Below are 10,926 nucleotides of genomic sequence, written 5' to 3'. Positions count from 1 at the left end.
GAATTACAGCCCCTGTGGACACTTCTTAGCCTCAGTTTCCTCATCTGTAAAATGGGCTTATTGGGCTTCCCTGGTGGCGCAGTGGTTAAGAATCTGCCTGCCAATGCAGGGGACACGGGTTCGAGCCCTGGTCTGGGAAGATCCCACATGCTGCGGAGCAATGAAGCCTGTGTGCCACAACTACTGATCCTGTGCTCTAGAGCCCGCGAGCCACAACTACTGAACCCACATGCCACAACTATTGAAGCCCGCACACCTAGAGCCTGTGCTCCGCAACGAGGGAAGCCACCACAATGAGAAGCCCGCGCACGGCAACAAAGAGTAGCCCCCACTGGCCGCAACTAGAGAAAGCCTGCGCACAGCAACGAAGACCCACAGCCAAAAAGAAATAAATAAATTTATTTAAAAAAAAAAAAAGGGGGGGTGCTTATTGCCCTGGCGCCTTCCAGGGTTGCCATGTGGATGAAAAGTATAGGTGTTTCATAAACTATGAGGTGGCTTAGGAACGCATCAGGAGTTTCCTAAGCAGTTTGTGAAATTACTCATCGCAAATCCCAGACTATGTCAGCACTAGAGGGGACCAGAGAGACTAAATAAGCCTCTCACTTATGGTACAGAAGGGAAAACTGAGGCCCATTCAGAAGTGAAGCCAGCCAGTGATAGAATCTGGCCAACATGGATTCCCAGCCCTGGGCCTGGCCTGTTCCCCTCCTTTCTCCCTAGTTAGAGAAGCTCCCATAAGAATGGTAGGTCTCATTCTAAATAGCCAAGCCAGATCCTGACGAGAGGGTGAGAGAAGCCAGCAACATTCCCACTCCAAAGGGAATTTCCTTCCTTCACACATTCCCAAAGGGTCTCAACAACAGTAACATTCACTCTGTAAAGCCCTCTCATGCCCAATAGTCATTCAACAAACATTTCTCGGGCACCTGTTATGTACCAAGCACTGTACTGGTTGCTGGAGAAGGAAGACAGATACTACTGCCCCATTTTATACTGAGGAAACTTGAGACCTAAAAGGCATGAGCTTACCTAGCGGATGAGAGAGCTATTATTCAGGCTCCGTGAGGCAAAAGCCAGGGGTTTTTCAAAGCCCTGCCCTGCCCAAAGTATTCAAGTACACAACCTCCCAGGTAGAAGCAGGTGCCCTCCTTCCCACAATCCCTCCTGTCCTGCTGCAGCAGAAAGGAGTGAAGAGCAGAATTCCCAATGTGAAATCCAGGAAGAGATACGGGCCTTCTGTATCTATTAATACCCACTTGAAAACGGCAAAGGCCTGATAGATAGAGCCTCTTGGCCCCAAGCCCGACAGATCCTGATAAGGCTGTTCTCAACAGTTCTCAGGCTGGTAAGCTTCCAAAAAATCCATAATTACTGGGCAGCCACTTCCACTGATGATTTTCTTTCAACCTGATACTCTCATAAGTGAAGCTTGTTTATGCACATGGTGCAGGATGGAGGCTCAGAGAGGGGCACTTGCAACTCAAGGTCACACAGCAGAATTGAACAGTCTCCCACTGTAAAACCCAGGGCCTGCCCTTCATACTCACCACCCTCTGTAAATACCCCAGAACCAGGCTCAGGGCTGTCAAGATTATAATGTGTGGTTTCCAAAACGTATTATGGTGGATAGTGGCTTAATTAATAGGTGCTCACCTCCATCACCAGCTCCTTACTCCAGAGGAGTCCAAAGGAGTGGAAGCTCCTGGGCCCACAATCCTCCACCTGAACACATCTTTCCAAGAGGCAGGATGGTAGAGGAGTGATAGCATGGGCTTCTAAATCAGGTGGATGTAAACTGGAATCCGAGTCTGTGTGACCTTGGGCAAGTCAATTCCCTTCCTTTGAGCCTCACTCATTCAATCCACAGATATTTACTGAGCACATACTATGTGTCAGATATTGTGCCAGGTGCTAGGGAGACAGTTGGAAGCAAAACACTCATCTCTGACACCTGGAGCTCACAGTCCAGTGGGAGAGTCAGAATTATTTCTATGTATCTATCTGCACAATATGCTCATTAAGAAGTTTGACAAGCGACACGAATAGTTCAAAGCTATTTATTCCACATACACCACCTCCCCTAAACGTACATTCATAGCTTAAAAAAAAATCTCCAAACATGAACATCCCATTATGATAAGGAGAAATGATTCTGTTGTGACTTAATTTTATTAAGGGGCACAGAGGCATCCATTGTTGAGTTCTGGCAGAAGGAGGTGGGGAGTTTTATGTCTGCAACGTTACATTCATCTTGAATGATCCCTTGTCACTATACTGAATTGTTTGACTGACGGTTTACTGTCCCTGGAGTAAACTGTCACTGTGCCAGTTCTGGCTGTGTCTGTCACTGTGCCAGTTCTGGCTGTGTCTGAACACAGGCCTCTTACCCATTCGGGAGGCCGTCTAACATGGGAGCAAGCCTTGGGAGTCAGGCAGACCCCAACCATGTGGCTTGGCCAGATGGGTAAGTGATTTACCCCACTGAAGACCTTTGCTTGCCTCATCCATAGAACAAGGGGCAAAGGCTCCTTGACAGAATGGGTGTCAGGGTTAAATGAGAAAACAAGACAAGTAGAGTTTGCAAACTGGCCCACAGGTATGATTTAATTTACCCAGATTATGTTTTTCCTGAATTATGAATTAGTTTAAAAATTTTTAATTGGGAAATGCTATATAAAAATTCAAATATCTGGTTTTAACAAAAACCCAGTAATATCTGGCAATACCAGGCAGGCCATCAGGGTGCTGAGCAGTTGCTGTCCCCCATTTAGCCAGAGCCTTGACCCTCCAGGCCACGAGCGTCCCTGCCTGGCTTGCCTCACTTGGTGACCTTACTTGCCCTGCCATTGTGGGTACCTGGGTTTGCAATCCCTGATGCCTGTGCCTGGAACAGAGTAAGCGGCCAATAAACGTTAACTACTATTAGTGACATCATTACAGCAGGAGCACAGCTCCTCTGCTTTGTGGGTAGCTAAAGAGAAGATATGGACGTGGCAGAGTAGGGAAACTGGGTGTTCACAGGGCTTAGTGCCAGCCAGCAGCTGTGTGGCTGTGTGGCCTTGGCCAAGTCCTCAGCCATTAGCTGGTCCATATGTTCAGTGGGGGTGGGCCAGAAGGTCCAAGGTCAATGGAAGTGGGTAGGCCTCTGGTTGATAGGCGAGCCTCCTTTCCCTCGAGCCCCCATTATTCCATGAGCTCACACTCTGGGGACCCCTCTCCTCTCCAAGGCTCGCCCAGTGCCTCTTCCCTTCTCTCCATCACTCCAGCCTCTGCGGAGAGACTGTGCTTTTCCAAGGAGAGGGGAGAAAACCAGACACAGTGGCTATGCCTGCCCTGACCAGCATGGAAGTGAGTGGGGGGGGAGCCCTTAGAGCACAGGGGCTCTGTTTTTTCATCTGTAAAATGGGAATGGTAATAATAATGATAACAGTGTTTACCTGACAGGGTTGTTGGGACATTAACTGAGTTATTACAGTGCTTAGGGCAGTAGCTGGCACATAGAGAGGCCTCAATAAACGTCAGCTGTTACTAAGAATGAAAGATGAATCACTGGGGCAGCTTGCCTACATCTCCTCCTGATCTTTCCAAAAGAGAAAAGAAAAAAATTCTTGTTAGGCTGCAGGAGAGTTTTCAAGCAGCAATCCCTGCACTGCCTCCCAAACTCTATTAGGTTCAAAGACAAGAAGAAAAATACATTTGGAGGGCAATGAAGTGGGTAGATGAGACAATCCCATATTCCACTGATCCTCAGACTTTTTTTTTTAGTTAGTTAATGTTTTTGGCTGCACCATGCAGCATTCAGGAATCTTAGTTCCCCGACCAGGGATCGAACCCGTGCCCCCTGCAATGGAAGCACAGAGTCTTAACCACTGGACCGCCAGGGAAGTCCTCTCTCAGACTTTTTTTTTCATATTTAACATCTCTGAAATTGGAGGGCATCACACAATCAGTGGCATGTCCATTTTTAGTCGGCAGCTCTTTTCTTTCTTAGGGGCTCAAGATAACGCTGTGCCTCATCTTGGATGGCGTCTTAGAAGTCAGGAGATAAGGTGAATGAAGAGCAAAGGGCCGGGGCCTCCCCGTCAGAGGCCCTCATTGTTCTCATCACCTCCAGCCTCACCAGCACGTTTGAGGCTGGCCATGGTGGAGCGAGCCGCTTTTCTTTCTTTTTCTTGTTTTCTCTCTGACACCTGCTGACCTGCATTTGGCCTCCGGGTTGACAGGCACATGGCAAATGCGGTCAGGGAGGGGAGTACAGAGAGCTCAGGATGAGAAGAGAAAGGCTCTTTATCATATATTAAGATATTCAGAGAGCAGGAGCCAGAGATATTCTCTCTCCCCCCCCCTTTTTTTTTTAAACAACAACAAAAAAAATCCCTGCTGGAAGCCGGAGTTATGTATGTGCCAAACAGGCCAGGGAACCCAGCAGGCCTCCTGGAGCTGGCAATGAACCGAAACAGGGGCATTGTGTCCAGGCCACTGGCTGGCTGAGGGACATTGTTAGGGCCTGGCCCTGTCTGGGAAGGGGGGGGCGGAGGAGGCAGGGGGAGTGTGTTCCCATGACTCCCTGGGGAGTAACAACAATCGGGACCAGCTGGGAAGCTCGCATGCCAGGGGCCCGGTGGGCGGGTGGCCGCCCCCAGAGGGGCAGTGGAGGGCCGCAGGGGGTTGCGGAGGCGAGGGGGGGCAAGGTCGGGGCCTGTTTCTCAGCTGGGGGGGGGTCATTTGCTACACTCCTCTCTCTCACCACCCCCCTCCCAAAAGCCCTGGGCCACTGAGGTGCTCTCCAAATGACACCCCAGATCTGCCCACTTCTCTCCACCCCGCGGCCCCCACCCCCGGTCCAGGCTGCCATGGTCTCTCACCAGGACCACTGCCTGGCTTCCTCACTGGATCCTTGCTGGCAGCCTGGGCCCCTACATTCTGTTCTCCACACACAGCTCGAAGGATCTTTCCAAAATGTAAATCATATCACATCACTCTCCTGCTTAAACCTGCCGAAGGCTGCCTGTCACACTTAGAAGAAAACCCAAAGCCCTCATTCTGACCCATGAAGCCTGCCTGATGGGCCCAACCAGCCTCCAGGACTCCATCTCCAACACTCCAGTAAGCCCCCGCCTGGCACTCTGTCCCAGCCACGCAAACCTCCCGCCAGGCCCTGGGATGCTGTCAGCTGTTCCCCCCTCAGGGCCTGTGCACTTGGCAGATCCTCTGCAGGGTACACCTTTCCTCTACGTCTTTGCATGGCTCGCTCATCATTTGGGTCTCAGAGCAAACAGCACCTCCTCAGAGAGAAGGAGGGAAAAACAGACCCTGCCGTTCTCCTCCCAAGTCACTCTATTACAGTGCCTGTACTACTGACTTCCTGGCATCTACCACTCTGAAATGACCACATCTATATATTCATTTGTCAGTTTTCCCTCCCTGGACGGTAAGCCCCAGGTAAGCAGGAACTGGCTTCTTTCATTGCTAAATCCTAGCCTCCCTGGACTTCCCTGGTGGCGCAGTGGTTAAGAATCCACCTGCCAATACAGGGGACACGGGCTCGATCCCTGGTCCAGGAAAATCCCACGTGCTGCGGAGTAACTAAGCCTGTGCACCTCAACTACTGAGCCCGCATGCTACAACTACTAAAGTTTGTGTGCCTAGAGCCCGTGCTCCGCAACAGGAGAAGCCACCATAGTGAGAAGCTTGTGCACCATAACAAAGAGTAGCCCCCACTCGCCACAACTAGGGAAAGCCCGCGTGCAGCCAAAAATCAATCAATCCATCCTAGCCTCCAATATCACCAGGTATCTAGTACCTAGCAAGAACTCGGTCAATATTAGCCATTATTTTTACTATTCCTGTGCTCAGGGCTTGGTAAACAATGTCAGCTGCCACAGGGGCAGGCTGGGAGGGTCACTCTCAAGCAGGAGTTCTGAATCTGTGACCCATGAACCCAAGTTCCATGAACTTGGACAGGAAAAAAAATTACACATATATTTTCACTAGTCTCTAACTGAAATGTAACATTTCCTTCAATTTTAAATGTAGGCAACAAACCAGAGGCCAATTAGCAGCAACCTGGGACTTTATCTCCAAGAGAAATCACAGCTATTTCCATATCACAGCTGCCGCAGCGATCTTGAGATACTATTTATGCTTATTGCACCTGTGAAATCGTGGTAGTTTTGGACCTGCCACTAGATCTTGTTATCTAATGTGTTAAAAAAGAACACACATTACAAGGGACTTCCCTGGTGGTCCAGTAGGTAAGACTCCGTGCTCCCAATTCCGGGGGCCCAGGTTCGATCCCTGGTCTGGGAACTAGATCCCACATGCCACAACTAAGAGTCCACATGGTGCAACTAAAGACCCTGCATGCTGCAACTGAGACCTGGTGCAGCCAAAATAAGTAATAAATGAATATTTAAAAATTTTTAGAAAAAGAACATATATTATTAAATCACAAATTTAAAAAATATTTTGATAATTATTTCAATATTCAATATAATTGTTGTCTTTTGTAATCCTATTTTATTTTATGGGTTTAAAAAACCCCACTCTTGAGAAGGGTCCATAGGCTTCACCAGATGCCAAAAGGGTTCATGACCCACATAAAAAAGACACCCTAAAAAGGAGTGTCTTAAAAGAGCTGATGTGGGGAATTTCCTGGTGGTCCAGTGGTTAGGACTCCTCGCTTCCACTGCCAGGGGTCCAGGTTCAATCCCTGGTCAGGGAACTAAGATCCTGCAAGCCGCACAGCGTGGCCAAAAAAAAAGAGCTGACGTGGTCTGACCTTGATCCCTCTCTTAGCTGATGTCCAGCCCACGAGGAGAGGCTGAAGGGGGAGCCCAGAAAAGCAGGGGGAGCAAGGTTTCTGACGGAGACCCCACGACCTGCATTTCAGTGCTGCCTGGTCCCGTCTTATTTATGAAATCATGAGCACACAGGCCTGTAACAGAAAGCAGGGAGCCCTCTAAAAGCAGGAAGAAGACAGCCCAGCTTTCCCTCTGTCCTCTAGCTGGACCCCTGCGGCCTCCAGCTCCCAAGAGTGAGTCCTGTAGGAGGCCTCTGGTTAAAATTAACACCCTCTCACCCAAAATGCTTTTCAAGGCTGAAAGAAGACACCCCCCCATCCCTATGAATCTGGAACAAGGGGAGGAAAAAACGTAACATTTCTTTTTATAAATGCCCTCTAACTTGTCACAGAAAGCAACCCATCTGCAGTCACAGACTGTTGGCTCCAGGAGGTGGGGCACTGGTTTAGGAGGGTGTCAGGTTTAAAGCCTGATTCTCATAAACACAAAACACACTCACGGGAGTGGGAGAAGCGAACAACGTGGACAGAAACGCCATCTCCAGGATCCTTTCTGGAGCCTGCGAAGTGGAAGGCAGGAGCCGCGAGCATCACAGGAGGCGGCTTCTTGGCGCCTCGGCCTGTGAATCATCCCTCTCACATGGGTTCCCTGAATGACCTCCGATTTGGGAGTGGAGCAGCAGAAGGGCCCCAAATGCACTTCGATTTTGTGCTTCCCCTTTCACTTGGAGTTCTGTGGACCTGAGTGTTGGGCGTCACCTATGACAAGGCTCGGGACACCTAGGGTGGTTCATGATCTGCCCAAGATATTGGGGGACTGGAGGGTGGAGCTGTGGGGGGGTGGGAATTGGCTCAAAGAAAGGACTCACTTTTTTTTTTTTTAATGATACTAACATTGAGTTGTTTTTTTTTTTGGCCGCGCGGCTTGCAGGATCTTAGTTCCCTGACCAGGGATTGAACCCATGCCCTTGGCAGTGAAAGCACAGAGTCCTAACCACTGGACCACCAGGGAAGTCCAGGACTCACTTTCATGTCAGATTATTGATCAAAAAGAAACCAAACATGCAGAGGACAAGGAGGAAATGTCAGAGTTCTTGAGATGACAGTGCAATATACAAGTTTCTTAGAAGACAGAGATGGGTGGTCGTGCAGAGAATGTCTCAGGAAGGCTGTACTAGAAAGTGCTGATAGGTGGCACCCCTGGCTGGGGTGGAGGCAGGTAGGTGGAGCTGGGGTGCAGGGGGAACTTGATTCTTCCCTGTTACACACTTTTTGTACCACTTAAGTTTTACACTATTGTGTATGCATTATTGAATAAAAAATTTTGTTTATAGCTTTGCATTGTCAAGAGACCTCATAGGAATGTAGCAGGTGCTTAATAAATACACGTTAAAACACTGTGCTGTTTCAGGAACTAGCATTTATGGAGCACCTACTGTGTGCCAAAAGCTCTCCAGCAATCCCCATTTTCCAGGTCTTGCAGAAACGGAGGCTTGGCTAGGAGGGAGCTGAGTGGGGACTCCTCCTAGGAGCCAGGGTTCTGCGCCTGCACAAGGACCACACCGCCTTCCCCCTGGAGTGAGCAGTTGGAGGCACCAGATGCTTTGGCAGGATCCAGAGAGATGCCATCTGTGAGGGGAACCTATTCTTACAGAGCAGAGACAGTGGGTAGTGGAGCTGGCCAAGCCCCAGCGGCAGTGGGGGGACGTCAGGAGGGCAGGCAGCCAAGGCTTTTACCTTCAGCTGAGGGTGGGGTAGGACAGGCTAAAAAAGCAGGGTGTCTGCAGTCCTCAGGGCCATGCTTTCTTTTACATTTGGTTGCTATGTTGGAAATAAAAGCAAACCTTTATCGAGTGCTTACTTCATATGCTATCACATTATTGAATCCTCCAGACCACCCTATGAGGTGTGCGCTATTAGAATGCCTATTTTACAGATGACAAAACGGAGGCCCAGAATGGTTAAGTCACTTGCAAGGGACCAGCAAGGCTGGAACTGAGCCCAGACACTCTGGCTCCAAAGCTTATGTCCTTAACCACCCCTTGTGCTGCCTCTCAACTCGCTGCACCAGAGGCCAGTTTTAGTTTGGGTTCCCCTAATCGCAGACCCCAAGACAAGGATTTGAGTGCAAGTGGTTTCTGTGGCAAGTGGTTCCAAGCGCTGGTAGGGGCATAAGGAAGGGAGACAAGGAGGAGGTGTCATCACACAAGTGACCACTGTGGGCAGCCAGAGCTCAGTCTTGCTGGGGTATTCTGCAGGCACCTCAGAGTTATCCCACCCAGTGACAACTGGGTGAGGGGTGCAGGAGTGGGGGTAGTCATCAGTCACTGGTTGAGGGCTGCTCCCAGGATGTGTTCATCCTCTAGCACTGCAGGTCTGCTGCAGGCTGGCAAAGCTGGTGCCAAGAGCAAGTGAGGGGCCCTCAGGCAGAAAGACTCAGGGTGGCAGTTGGGTGGCTGGTGTGCACTGAAGTGGTAAGTTAGACAGGATATGGGTGGGGCACTGCAGCATCTGCAACAAAGCCCACTTGCTGACAGCCACCCTTTCCCCTCCCCATAACCTTGGGATCTCATTCAGCCTCCACGGAGTGAACTAGGGAAACTTCAAGATCCCCTCCTCCAGGCCTGCAGTACAACACTGTGCCTGAGAACACGCAGTTAGAATCAGACCAAATCCCACCTCGATGACCGAACAGGTCTGTGACTTAGTTTCTTCCTTTGTCACATGGGCTACTTGTTGGCCCCATATCATTCCCTACCACCTTGTTGCTCAAGGTGTAGCTCAGAACAGCAGCAGCAGCGATCATCCAGGAGCCGGTGAGAAACACAGAAATCTCAGGGCCCGCCCCGACCCCACTGAATCAGAATCTGCATTTTAATAAGGTCAGTGACTCATGTGGATATTTCTACTAGTAATTTCCTTTCTTTAAAATTAATTAACTAATTAATTTTTGGCTGCGTTGGGTCTTCATTGCTGCACGAGGGCTTTCTCTAGTTGCGGTGCGCGGGCTTCTCATGGCGGTGGCTTCTCTTGTTGTGGAGCACGAGCTCTAGGCATGCGGGTTTCAGTAGTTGTGGCGCCCGGTCTCGGTAGCTGTGGCTCACGGGCTCTGGAGCACAGGCTCAGTAGTTGTGGCACACGGGCTTAGCTGCTCTGCTGCATGTGGGATCTTCCCGGACCAGGGCTCGAACCCGTGTCTCCTGCGTTGGCAGGCGGATTCTTAACCACTGTGCCACCAGGGAAGTCCGTAATTTTCAAAATATAAAAAGAGATTGAAGTATGCCTATTCAAATTGGTGGTCCATGGACCAAGTCCCCTGGAGACCTGTTTGATCTGTCCAGCTTGGTGGTTTTCAAAACTCAGTCTGGCACACGAGTCTCCAGTTCCCCACATCCCTGTCACTCCCAACTGCATAGCACCCAGAACATTATCATTTATACCACTTGCCAGGCCCCTATAGGCATTTGAGTTTGCACCCCTATAACTAGCTAACATTTGCATAGCATAGTTTAGGTTTCTAAATTTAAAGTAAGGCACTGAAAAAAACATGTGCTTTGAAATCGCATAGATCTGGGTTCAAACCCTGGTTTGGCTGTCATACTATTAGTTGTATTACCTTGGGCAAGTTACTTCTCTTCTCTGATCCTCAGTTTCCACATCTGTGAAATGGAGATCCAAATACATACCTGCAAGGTCTTTGAATGGGTTAAAAGTAATTAGTGCAAAGCACCCAAGAGGAAGTAGGAGCTCACTACATGGATGTAATTAGTAGAAGCAGCCGCTGTAGTCACACAAGTCCAATGTGGACACCAGGTATTACTATGATTATCCTCACTTTACTAGAAACTGAGCCTCTGAGAAGTTAAGAACCTTCCCCAAGGTTACACAGTGGTGGAGTGGGGACTCAAACCCATGTCTTCTAGCTCTATATCTGCACTGTCCACTAGAATTTTCTGCAAGGGTAGAGCATCCTATATCTGTGCTATCCAAAACAGTAGCCACTAGCCACATGTGGCTACTAATAAGCACTTGAAATGCGGTTGGTTGAAATTGAGAAATGCTGTAAGTGTAAAACACACACCTGATTTTGATGACTTACTACAAGAAAAAAGAATGTAAAA

The sequence above is a fragment of the Delphinus delphis genome, chromosome 15, assembly GCF_949987515.2.
Source record: "Delphinus delphis chromosome 15, mDelDel1.2, whole genome shotgun sequence".
In the NCBI taxonomy this organism is placed as follows: domain Eukaryota; kingdom Metazoa; phylum Chordata; class Mammalia; order Artiodactyla; family Delphinidae; genus Delphinus; species Delphinus delphis.
Note: the sequence above shows the minus strand (reverse complement) of the source record.